This window comes from Sinohyriopsis cumingii, chromosome 15, assembly GCF_028554795.1.
Source record: "Sinohyriopsis cumingii isolate HCF-2022 chromosome 15, ASM2855479v2, whole genome shotgun sequence".
In the NCBI taxonomy this organism is placed as follows: Eukaryota; Metazoa; Mollusca; class Bivalvia; order Unionida; family Unionidae; genus Sinohyriopsis; species Sinohyriopsis cumingii.
In genome coordinates, this window is record NC_142975.1 from 33,602,597 (window position 1) to 33,617,007 (window position 14,411).

Here is a 14,411-nt window from a genome sequence, read left to right on the forward strand (position 1 = left end):
CCAACATAATTTTGATTTCTGAAGGGAAGAGTACCAGACTAACGGCTTCTGAAACGGCAGCAGACGCTTTTTCTGTCTGGAGAAGTGAATGGAGGGGGTTAGCTGAAACTGATAGTTTCAGGTGTCACACCACGCATCTGTAAATAGTTTTCTTTCGTTATTGGATCGAATTTATTTAGATTACATGAGATGCAGAAAAAAATCAGGAGAAGAAAATAAAATTAAACAAATGCGAATATCAGACGATCTAATTCAGAAACAATTATATATAATAATAAAAATAATGAGGACTTTGTATAGCGCCTAATCTTTAGAAGCTCTAAGCGCTTTACAACATTAGACAAGACCTATAAGAAAAAAATACATATAATGAAATGATTACAAAAACAAACACCATGAAATTAGAAAACATTAAAAAAACATGCTGAAAATATTTAAGGTAGGAAACATTATTGTCTTTTAAGTTTGTTCATATATATATGATAATTGTCTAGATTATGTTAGCAACTGCAAATTTTCCTACTACGATTGGAACAGCAGCGTCAACAACGTTGTAATTTTCTTTGTGTTAATGTGTCTGCAAATTAGATGGAGGGGTGGGGAACGGGGAAAGGGGGACATCAAAGCACATTTCGTAGAGGAGATTAGGATTTGTAACACCATCATTTACGTGTTTTAAATTACTCTTTTACAAAAACAGAATATGCGGCGATTTTAATGTTAATGGTATTATGTAAATAAAAATGTAACCATGTCGCATGCAGTCATTCCTTGTCTTGAGACTTGCACAGAACAGCCATAACGAACCGATATTTTTCCCTTGAAAGGGTAAAATAATCGAGATACATTTTTTGCGGGACCATTTTACATTTAAATGGAGAAAGTATATGCCTCATACCTAACGAATATGCTGGACATCATGGTATTTAAAGACCTGACATGGCCTAATATCATAAGAGTTCTGGGATCGATTCCTGTCTCTGTACCCCAGAGTCAGTATTTACCAAACCACTTGTTGGCGCAAGTCAACATCACTGGTGTTTCCTACAATTTGTGGAACATCCTAAATTAAAGGAAATTAAGTTTATTATTAATATGTAAATTCATTCAATTTCACAGAGAATACGTTTCTCATCTGCACAGAAATAAATGTAACCTAGTTCGGGTTATGATTATGTGGGCGGAGTACATTTTTATATAAGATTTTCCCAGGGTGTAGTTTGAGAGGTGTTGATTGTAGTCTCACGAACGTGTTTATAACTTTGATTACAGTCTCACGCCTTTGTGATTTTGTTTCCAACATCAGGCACTCATTAGTTTACATTTACTTTTTGATGATGGACATTTGGATTTCGATAATGATAACATCGTTGTTCTGACGATAGTTCAACTACACCGTGTTTTATCTGAGGCCAGTGTGTTTAGAATATAAATTACTCTGAGAGACTGTAATACATTATAACAAATAGTCTGGATATTAATTTAAAGTTTTTATTTAAAAACTTTCATATATGAAAACGTTCTAGCTAGATGCAGTTTTGGTAATCAGACATATAGGACATTACACTACTGTTTGTGATGTTCAGCAGTTTTATTCACCATTGCAATTAAAAATAATCTGAACGTATTTTAGGGCTACATATATGTGCGTAAGGGTAAGTAATTTAGATCGGTAAGACTTGGGAAGAATCTTACTTAAAAATAGAGCAAGACGAATACACCTACAATCATTAAATAATGAGGTACAATTCCGGACGTTTTTTGTTACTTTCGAACGCGACTGATAAAACTGATTTATGATATCACGTGCAATACAATAAATACCGACTAAATGATATAATGTTAATCAGGTTGGCGAACAAATAAAAAACAAACAAAGGAATAGACCGACAAAACTACTGACCAACTTAGGAACGAACGAATTGGACACACACACACACACACACACACACACACAACATTCATGCATGCATACATACATACATACATGCACATGCACACACACACGCATGCACGCACGCACGCACACACACACACACACACACACACACACACACATACATACATACATACATACATACATACATACATACATACATACATAGTGATGCTAATGGGTATTCATCAAAGAGTGTGATATCACTGGAGTCGGAAGATACGACAGTTTTAGGCATTGAGTCGTTACTGGACGAGACTATTTTACGTGTCGAGTCAATATTGGACTCTAGATCACACAGTTTACGCATCTTGTCATTATTGGACTCTGTGGAGATTAGACAGTATACGCACCTAGTCATTATTGGACTCTGTGGAGATTAGACAGTTTAGGCATCTAGTCATTACTGGAGTATGGGAGGATTAGACAATTTGCGCATCGAGTCATTTCTCAAGTCAGGGGAGATTAGACAAGTTAATGCATTGAGCCATTGCTGGAGTTTGGATAGATTTGACAATTTTATGCATTGAGTCATTACTGGTGTCTAGGAGGATTATAATATTCTAAGCACTGATTAATTACTGGTGTACAGGAAGATTAGACAATTGTGTGCGTTAAGTCGTTTCAGGAGCCTGAGAAGATTAGACAAGTATGTACCGAGTCTTTACTAGAGTCCGGGATGGTCTGACGGTTTTAAAGACTCAGTGGAGACAAAATGTAGGCAATTAGTTGTAAGTTAATAATTAAAGTGATGTGCATTTTTAGCTATATCCAAAAGCACTGCCCCCCCCCCCACAAAAAATAAAATAATAACGAAAACTTTCCGCTTCTTTTTCTTCATTTGCTCCTTATTCTAACTAGGAGCGCGATTGCTGAGACGAATATGATTGGGAGGGCTGGTTTCTTTTTTTAAGTGGTGTTTGTGGTAGGGTCGGGAATTGTAGGATTGACGGTACTAATGATATCGAAAAATGGGAACCAGTCTGGAAATGGGTGGAGATAAAATAGAGTATATATGAGTATGGATGGCCAGGATTGGATGATAATGAAAGTTAGAAGAATCTTTTGGGGGCTTATCCTAGTTGTTATTAAGACTTCAAAACAAATTTTTTGGATTATTTTGGATTTGATTCTATCAAACCGTAAGTTAATATTTTTTTTCTTTTTGACAGAATTTTTCAAGGGAAATAAATTATTGTATTTTTCGAAGTTTGCTGTTTTCACTCTTTCTTGTGTTACAGCTTATTCGAGCCTAAACACGTGACATAAGAAGCAGTTATGAACGTATCGTTTATATCATTTTCGTTCGACTGGTTTAGGGTATCTTTGGATATGCTAGCGAGTGAGCATATCACGATACAAACAAAATGTAAAGTCAATCTGGCTGAAAAGAACATTCAAAGTAATTCTGAAAGTAAAATGTTTATTCTGCTTTGAAATGTGCTTTTCCCGAAGACAGTCTTTAAGAATGTATGAAAGATTGATGTGCTGTGATGTGATGTGATTTGGATTTTGAATGCACCTTTAACCATATTTCAATCATATCGCTACGATGTCTGCAATGTGGCAGTTTATAGTGATGTCTAGTACTGGGGCATCATGCCGCGGACATGTAGCATGATCTCCCACCCAGTCACATTATCCGGACACCAGGCCAATTAGTCCTAACACTAACCTCTTAGTATGGAGCGCCAAGCCAGGCAGCTGTAAGAAGTATTTTTACTGGTCTTTGGTATGACTCGGCCGTGGATCGGACCCACCTCCTCCCGTATCCGAGGTGGACGCTCTAACTAGGCTGAAAGGTTAACCATGGCAATGTCTTGGATTTGTAGTTGAAAAAGAGCCCTGTGTTAAAAATATAATTAGTGTAATTACCTGTATGCGAGTATACAGTTCTTTGTACAAATTGGTATTTACCAATCATAAAGCCAGTTTGTTGCGGAAAGTATTAAATAACTCTGTAGGTACGCAGTAATTAATTAGTCTATGTGAAATAAAGTAACTTTGAAATAATCGCTTGAAATAAGTGTGATGTGATTAAATTAAATGTTTCCCATGTTGCTATCGATAAGATTTGATTACGGAAATAAGAACTCATCCATTATATACGTACATATGGGATGAATACTGTTTGCATGTTAATTAACTCAGCATTCTGAGCATTCATGCGATTAGGCTGCTGTGTTTGAAACGTGTGAGAAATAGGTAATGAAATTGCTCTCTTTTCAAAACCAAACTCGCCACTTGTAAGGATCAAAAATAGTACATTCTCTTTAAACTCTGCTGCAATTTTCAGGAGATAAATATTGAGTTGAGTAAATAAAGTAGTTGATTAAACTTATGTGAAATGGTAGTCAAAAAAATAACTCTATTAAAATTGCTTTCGAAATTTCTACCTCTACAATACTTGAAATTTATTTTTTCGGGTTATATACTACCACTGATAGATTACGGCTGTACCATATGGGGAAACACATCAAATTATAATCTGTCCAGAATTGATAGACTCCAGAAAAGGGCAGCCCGAATAATACTGAAACTTCCTGTAATGGCTCCCTCAGATGTTTTGTGTTCACGTCTGAAATGGATATATATATATATATATATATATATATATATATATATATATATATATATATATATATATATATATATATATATATATATATATGAGTGTGTGTGTACGTATGTGGATATGTATATGTATATATGTATGTATGTGTATGTGTGTATATGTATATATAAGTATGTATATAATATGTATGTATATGTATGTATGTGTGTATATATGTATATATATATATTTATGCATATATGTATGTATATATATATTTACGTGTATATATGTATGTATGTATGTATGTATGTATATATATATATATATATATATATATATATATATATATATATATATATATATATATATATATATATATATATATATATATATATATATATATATATATATATATATATATAGTAAGTAAGACTTATGCTGAAATGTACGTACCTGTGTATTGAACATTGTTCATATTTGTATGTTTCCCAGTATAGTCACACATAGTCATTCATGTCAAATATGTACGAATGAGTGTGCGACGATACATGGTTATGTGCATGGTCTTCTATTTTTTTAAAACATTTTTATTACAAAAACTGAGGACCACATGGCAGATGGGTTAGCCATGACCAAATGTGTCATCCTCGTTAAAGATAGTTTATTATTATTATCATTATTATTATTATTATTATTATTATTATTATTATTATTATTATCACAGAACACTTTGTAATAGTGCTTATCTTAAAGAAAACATTAGTAATGACACCTGAGCTCCACAATAAATATTTAACAAGTTAAGCTAAGGTCAGTGCTCAGTTTAAAGGTTTGAACATCAGTATCAATGTTCATATTTTTTTCTTAAAAGTTCGATAGGAAATATTTACAATGCAAGTTAATTTATCATATCCACATGTATACAGTGAAAGATTTTATTTGTCATTTGTATATTTTCTTTTATGTGCTTCAGCTATATTTACAACCTGTATCGGGCAATATCAGACAAATATATTTGACGTGATATTATATTTGGTTTCTCTCGTTCCATTTAAATATATGTTTTAATGGTTTTTTTTAATCTTCATTAAAAGAAAGAATTAGAGGTTGGAAGATAACACGTTAATAGCTGATGTTCGAAACTTCAATATTTTCACTGGTGAAATAGGTACTCTTCTATTATGTTATAGTAGATATACAGTGCGCGAGTGACTGACCCCATGTTGCGATCGAAACTTTAAAGGGCGATGGATCATACCTAAAAATCCCGTATAGTACATAATGAGTTTTAAATTATATATTAATAACTTTAAAAAAATAACTGTCATCTAAATTCTCAGTAACAATCTGGTGTACTGAATGTGTATTTATAAGAGCTAAAATATACAATTTAATATTGTATTTTGCGTGTATAGATCAAGACATTGATATAGCGTCGAGCCATTGCACTATAATTGTCTTAGTTTTCATACACACTGGGCAATGTGTACAATACACGTGGCAAAAAACACGATACCATGTACTGGCAACTGCCATAATGATCTTCTGCCAGTCAACCCAGTCCCTTGACTGAGTTATATTACACGCATACATGTGACCAGATGACTAGCAACCTTTCTATTTTGTAAGTAGAGTTGTGGTCGATACTGATAAAACAAAGAGAATTCCGAAATATTCATGAAATACATATAATAAAATCACTTACTTACTTGATTACATTTTACTTCTTTTCGTCTCATCGTTCACCGCATTTACATTTCCATGTATTATTCCGTTAAAGTTTATATCTTAGGGTATCACCAGTCTTGTAATGCTAATTATACAATATATTGAAAAGTACTTGCCATTAGCTACGTACACTAAATAAACTTTATTTGTATGCATAAATTGAAGCATAATGAATTTGATTGCAAATATAATAACTATTCCACTTTTGATATGCATTTGCTCTTGTGCGAGAGAAGGCACTTCCCGCAAAACCAGAGGGTAATTGAAATTAATAAAAGGAACGAAATATAGCACAATTACAAACTGCTCAGGTAAGTCCTATGATGTTGTGTATATTTAATGTAATGTTTGTCTGTTAGTTTTAAATTTAATTGTTTCATTACATGTTATTGTAATGTAACATCGTTTGCTGGACTTGACCTTGTCCAAAATTAAATTCATTTCTGCCTGACCTGATTGACTTTTTTAATTTTTTAAATTTCATTTATATAAACAACTAATAATAACTTCATTATGCTCTATGTATACGGGCTTATTAACGAATTCTAATTCAGGTAAACACGAATTGGCAAATATGTTGATCAGGTTCAGTTTTTTTTTGTTGAGATTCTCAAGGCTCATTAGATCGTTATAGAAGGATATTTTCCATCAGGTAATGATTGTGTTTAGAAAATGCTAATGTGAGATGATGGCAAGCAGAGAATTATATTATCTTGTGATTGTGAGGATTTTGCCAGTCGTGCTTCAACATCTGGCACTTTGAGTTGTATTATGTTGTGGCCAGTTTGGGCTGAATTTTATTTTTTTCAGATTATTGAATTCAAGTGATTATTTTGGAAATAAACAAGATGTAGTTTAGCATTTAAAGAACGGCATGTGATCCAAAATTATGAATATTCTGGACTCTTCATAGATAAGTTTATCATTGTCTTCGTCATATAATACTGCTTATGGCTCATACAGGCCTTCGTATCTTTGTTTAGAACTACCGTAACAATTGTTCAATACTGACAAGACTCCGTTTTTATTTGCAAACAGTATGTGCAGAAAAATAGCCCAGATTATATATCTTTAAGATTTATACACAATCTTCTCCGTTTCACTAAATGGATCATTCATAAGTGTCAGTGGCATTTTTAATTTTCAGTGCACACTGACTCCATCAACGTCCTTGGACGTAATTGTAAGTATTTTTTGTTATAAGTTATTCTTTGACACACTCACTGCTGAGTGTTGTAGATAGGTAAATGAAATAAATGGGACATCACTATTACCATGTTGTGTAACCATTTCATCGCAATCTCAGTGCCATCCCCCACTCACCTAGACTTAATTGTGCATTACCAACAGCCCTTAAGCAGTACGCTCTGGTTTGTTCATTTTCCTTCTGCTGTGTATTTTACTTTTCTTTTGTTTGTGTGCTCTACAATTGTAAACAATGCATAGATCTGTTAATTTTGACATGCATTTATGCTTCTGTTTATACTCGTAAGGCACAATAATTCTGAATCCAGAAAAATAACGGTTATTTAAATGAACACATATTTCAAGGTTGAATATGGTAAAATATAACTAAGCTGAAACGCAATCACGATTGATTGATGTTCACCTATAAACAATATAACGTTGTCTTCTTCCAGTTTTCCAGAACGTTCATATGTGTAATATTATCTCGGAAATTACATAACCTTTAGTTAATAGAAACCACATATGATCAATTGTAAACGTCTCTATATATCTCGAGAAACCTCGAGAGACATTGTCATCAGTTAGGTCGATCTGCTATAGCCCCCTATACGTATACACAATATTGGATATTAAAATGACTTTTTGAAACTTCATAGTCACTCGAGTAATAAAACATCACCTCTTCTATATTTTACATTGTATTTAAGAAAATATCAAGAAAATATCAAGTTGAACAGGTTCAGCAATTGGGTAAAATTGTTAATGTAGGCCCAGTATGACAAATTAATCCTGACCGCCTTATTTACAAGCCCATCGAAAACTAAACGGATAAAGTAAGTTTTATTACTGCTCTTCTAGAAGAATAAATTATTGATGTTAAATTATTTATTATTATTTTAACATCAATAATTTCATTGGTAATGCACAAGATGGCCGCTATCGCTTAACCGGCTTGAAGCACCTGTTCCGTTTTTATAGTTCCGTAGTCATGATATTTTTGCTTGTTGCCTGTTTTCATCTACGTTATTGTGTTCATTATGTATTGGCTGTTAAATTCGTATATGTTTCTTCATCTCCTTGTTTTGGAAATGAGAACAATTAGACTTTTTCTCAGCTGTCTTGCTCCACTGTTTTTGAACAAACCGCCATCACGTGATACTCGCCAGTCAACTCGTTTATGCTACGATGGACCCTCATTAATTGCTTTAAATGATCACTCATTGGCTCTCCACACTACATTGTGCTCTAGACTAAACGAACTAAGACTACATTCATCATTACCTAAATGTAAACAGAAGCGAAAAAGAAACGTTTCAAAGCTGGCAGGCGTAGAACAGGAGGAAGAATTCCAGTTGTCTTCCTTATTTTGGCTCAACAGTTTTTAAAATATTCGACCGTTAATTTAGATAACCTAATTCAAATCCCTATTAATTTGTCAACCTTTGTGTCAACTATTAAAGAGATACCTCTGCGTGTTGCATTATTCAATGCCTAGTCAGTAGGACCGCCGGAAAAGCGCACAGAAATAGTTAATTTTATCAACGACCAGAATATTGACGTCTTTTTCCTGACAGAAACATGCTAAAACATCAGACGATGAGCCTAAGTGTGCAGATGTAACACCCACTGGTTACTCCATCAAATTGTTCCCCCGTAATTCTCGCGGAGGTGGAATTGCTGTCACCACAAAGAACTCTACGATAAAACGTCTTAACCACACAACAACATTCACTTTCGACCACACATCGTTTCAACTAGTCCAAACCTAACTCACACTGGAGCAAAGGTCAGTCCAATATTTTCTGCCTATATCACCCTCCTCCTAGTAGAAAAAAAAAACAAGCTGGCTGACTCTTTATATTTGCAGTAGTTTCCGACTCTCCTGGATTATGGAAATTCGATAGGTGGCAACCTGATTATTCTTGGAGATTTCAACTTTCAATTTGACTGTCCCGGAAACCCAAATACATCAAAACTCATAGATTCCATTAATGTTTTCAACCTCAAACAGTCAGTTAACCAATCCACCCATAAACATGGTCACATTTTAGACTGGATTATTCATAGACCTGACGATAACATTCTACGGTCCTCCCTGGTATCCCATGACCTTGCATCAGATCACTTCTGCATATATGCCATCTCAACGTAACAGTCCCTAACTCTAAAGGTATCTGCCACTAAGAGAAACCTCCGTATGATAAATAGAACCAAACTAATGCACGACATCCAAGCTAACCTAACAACTTGCTTACCTGCTACCGCAGAATAACTCGATAACTGCCTGCGTTCATTGCTTGACAAACATGCCCCAGTTACCAAGTGCAGAGTATCAATTCAAAAGTGTTCTCCATGGTATAGCAGTGTTAGGGACCAGCTTTGCACTGCTAAAGAGGCCGCCGTAAAGCTGTGAGGCTTTGACTTCCCACCAGACTCACATTTCATAAGCAAATCTATGAAGCCGCTAAAAAGGATGTCACAAATATAGTCCATGCAGCGAAATCAGTCCACTACACTACTAGGATCATGGAAAGTTCCAGCTGCAAAGAGCTCTTCGAGGTTACTAACAAGCTAATATCAAGGGACAAATCTACACCACTTCCAACTACCTTCTCTCCAGTCGACCCTCCGGACATGTTTACAAATTTCTTTTGTGACGAAGTACAAACCATTAGAGATAAGCTTGACACCACAATTTCAATTGACTCGTCGTCACCATACAGTTGGGATACATAATTTGAGCGGCAACCATTAGTAGCATTTGAACCTGTCTCTATGGATTTCGTACGTACAATCCTGATGAAGAGTGCATCAAAGTCATGTGAACTTAATCCAATTCCAACATCACTGCTGCTTGAGTGCTTAGATCCTGTATTGTCTTCACTAACTTATGTTATTAATACCACACTCTCATCCGGGGAATTTCCATCATTTTTCAAAACTGCCATTGTAGAGCCTCTGCTGAAGAAACCAACACTAGACCATAACGATTTAAAGAACTACCGCACAGTTTCTAATCTCCCACTGATATAAAAAATTCTTAGAAAAAGTTGTTCTATCCCAGCTTGAAGCTCATCTAAATTCAAACAGTCTTTTTAGTAATGTACAATCTGCATATCGCCCTTGCCACAGTACTGAAACTACTCTTCTAAAAGTAGTTAATGCCATTCTCTCTGCGTTGGATAGCGGAAAGATTACAGTCCTCACCCTCCTTGATTTGTCTGCAGCATTTGACACAATAGACCATGATATATTACTTCACCGTCTCCAGCATGTATTTGGCATTCATGATACAGCCTTACTGTGGTTCAAGTCCTACTTGGTCAACAGGTCACAAATTGTATCTGCAAATGAAATACACTCTAGCCCAGTTGATCTATGTTGTGGTGTTCCACAGGGGTCTGTTGTTGGACCTGTTCTCTTCATTATGTACACTCAGTCGTTCTCAAGTGTCATAGATCATCATCCAGTGTCTCACCAATTGTACGCTGGTGACACCCAAATATACAAATCTAGCCACCCAACTGAAGTTGATGGTACCATCCAAGGTGTAGAGAGGTGCATTTCTGATGTGAAATCATGGATGACATGTAACAAGCTGCAGATGAATGATGATAAAACTGAGGCCATTCTGATCACAACACAAAGACTTTCTCATTCACATCCTTTACCTCGAACAATAAATATCAGCAACACCAACATTAAATTCACACGATTAGTACGAAACCTAGGTGTTACTCTGGACAGTACTCTCACATTGCACCAACATGTCATGAACATATGCAAGGCTGCATATCTTGAGCTGAGACGCATCAGCTCAATTCTCAGCTCAGCTCAATTCGTAAATATCTTTCAGTTGATGCCACTAAAACACTTGCGTGTTCATTAGTACTTTCAAGACTGGACTATTGTAACTCATTTCTGTCTGGTTCATCTCAATATCTGCTCCAGAAACTTCAAAAAGTTCAAAACACAGCTGCTCGGATCATACTTAGAATACCACGATCAGAGCACACCTCCCCGCTGCTCTGTACCCTACACTGGCTATCCATTCGATCCAGAATCAAACACAAAATTTGTTCACTGTGCTACATTTCACTGTCAGACTCTAGTCCAACATACCTATCTGACCTCACCCACGTGTACACACCAGCAAGATACTTACACTCCTCTTCTGACAATCGTATACTCATTATTCCCACTATGAAAACAAAGTCATATGGACATCGTTCTTTTGCATACCAGGGCCCAGCAACGTGGAATGAATTTCCCACTGAACTTAGACACAAAGACACAGTGATCCCATTCAAGAGTGCTCTCAAAACTCACTTATTTCAACTGCAAGAACAAACATAAAGACTGAATAATGTTTCCTACCTTAAATATTCTCAGCGTGTTTTTTTAATGTTTTACGATTTCATGGTGTTTGTTTTTGTAATCATATCATTATATCATTTTTATCTTATAGGTGTTGTCTAATCTTGTAAAGCGCTTAGGGCATCTAAAGATTAGGCGCTATACAAAGTCCTCATTATTATTATTATTTCAATATCAACACTCTTTGCGGGAATGACGTCTACTGAATCAAATTAAACATTGCACAACGTGTATTAGTCTGAAAAACTATGTGGTCGCACGCTTGCCTCTTTTATCTATATTATTTCTTAAAAACAAACAAACAAAGAACAGTGATCATGTATTTTCATGCATGTTTCGTATAGATATTTGATATCAAATATATACTCTTATATCTATCCTTCGTTAATCCTCCACTATAGAACCCATGACGTGATCCAATTTACCGTTTAACTGTCTCACACCCTTGGTGTTCTTCGCAATGGCAGACACGTTCGATTTTTGTAATAAGTCTTTTTATTTTTACCTACCACATCTACGTTTTTATTGTAAAAACACATTTATATTTTAATCTAAATGTATAGACCACGTAGTCTGAAATAAAGAATTCTTAATTTTCCTCACGTCGCTATCCATTAACTCAACTGCACATTTCTTCTTCCATCTCATTTAGTCTGTATCATGGTTCAAATTAAAGGTTGATCAACTTAATTTAATGCTTCTTCTGTTTTTAAGGTTTCTTTGGGGTGGGTGTGGGTGGGGTGTAGATGGATAACAAGCTTCCCAAAAATACCATTATGAAATCATAAAGATAATATAATGTGGAACAGATGTGAGAGTTCGACAATTATTTCTGAAATATAATGCACATATATTAAACACTTGGTGGCCGCACCAGTGACGCTGGAAATGTACTCCACTTATTAGTTTGATATTAAAGGAAACACATTGCAAAACTTGTATAGTACCTAAGCTGGTCACTGTTTTAGGATATATTCAAACGGTTAAAACAATGGGCGCAGGAGAATGTTTAACATATTTATAACCAAACATGTTATCCACAAGAGATCAGTTAGTAGAGTTCATGCTGGTGCCATCACATATAGGAATCCATGGCAATGAACAGGCTGATAAAGTAGCAAAAAGTAAGTTTGGAGACCCCAATCCAAACACACCTAGATATAGCATTACAGACGCTCAATGCTTCGTAAAAACCTATATTAACCAAAAATGGCAGGAACACTGGAATTCCACTCAGTAAGGTAGGAACTACACTCCATCCTAACAACAGTTAACAGGTCCATTAAACAACCCAAATTTAACAGTGATGACCAAAAATAATTAACCAAATAATGACACGTAAAACCAAATTAGCAGGTAGTTTCGGTAAATACATAGGTCCCAAACCTGTAAACATAAACTGCTACCACTGTCTCACCGTAGAAGACCTGCCACGTGTATTCAATAATTGCACTAAATTCCAACTAGCAAGAACCAATTTCCAAAAAGCACAAAAAGCAATTGAATCCCCTTTTTACCTTTCCAGAAAGTGTAGACCTAAATAACCCTAGCATACAATTAACATCCTATAATATATTACAATATTTTTAGAAAAAAACTGAACTAAAAAATAGGATATAACCAGCCCAAAACAACCTTGTCAGGCAGTTAACAAAAGACGGGTGACAATTGAAAGGTCTCACCATTGAATAGTCCCTCACTTTCCACCACATATTCTACCATCTCTCTCCCACCACCCGTACTCATCCCAACCCAACAATGAATCAAGGTCCTAATCAAAACTTCGTTACGCATCTCTCTGCTATGGCTGAATATGGTCTGAAAATATTTTAAATTGTCATGGGATTAAATGTTTTATTCATTATACCTTTTGACGCTCTCTCAGTAACCACATGTGGGGGAGCCAATACTGATTCCAAACCCACAGGTGATCACCATAGTGCCAATGAATTTCAACCCAGCATTTAGATACGTGGACAGGCAGACAGAAAGTGTATCAAAATCTTCTTGGCACACATTTAAACAAATGATGCTGGTTTCAGGGGACGATAATTGTTTGCCAAACTAGCTTATTGATTGGCAAGTAAATTGTTACGTTATTTTGTAAATAGAAATAGGAACAAACATTTGAATGCCAATATCATTTTCTCTGCGCCATCTTTGCAAAGTTTGTTTGTGAAAGTGTGATGCTTGACAATGACGACACCTTTGTGCTACACGAATTCATGGGCAACATGGCATCTTGTAAATTTGTTCAGTTCATAACCTATTTCATTAAACAAAATCTACTTGCTTAGCCGTGCCACTAATTTGAGTGTCAGTGACACTTCTTTTTAGCATGGCCAGCTAAGGACAATAAGTCTGGTAATGACTGCTGTGAATTGTACATTGTTTAATAATTTCTTCCCTTGATTGGGAAACGTACCACCATAACTAATAAAACGAACTGAAACTTATGGATCGCCACCAATACTATGCTGACAAGGTGTAAGAGTCACGTGAATTGCAGGCGCATATACATCTTGTCGGACTTTCAAGTCTAATGACCGTCACCAATCGGACTGCCTCTATAGATCACCTCTAAATTCAAAGTGTCTTAATATAAACATTTTTCAGCCATTTTTT

The 14,411-nt window shown here is 35.3% G+C and overlaps 1 protein-coding gene across 1 annotated transcript in view; it reads right to left on the bottom strand.

Moving 5' to 3' along the window:
• The window catches only part of LOC149781573 (placenta-specific gene 8 protein-like), a 23,345-nt gene extending 23,298 nt beyond the window's left edge, over nucleotides 1-47 (bottom strand). The window contains exon 1 of the mRNA XM_089935614.1: nucleotides 1-47. This exon is cut by the window's left edge and continues 175 nt beyond it. The gene's annotated coding sequence lies outside the window, so the exon portion shown is untranslated.
• Between the last annotated feature and the right edge of the window lie 14,364 nt (nucleotides 48-14,411).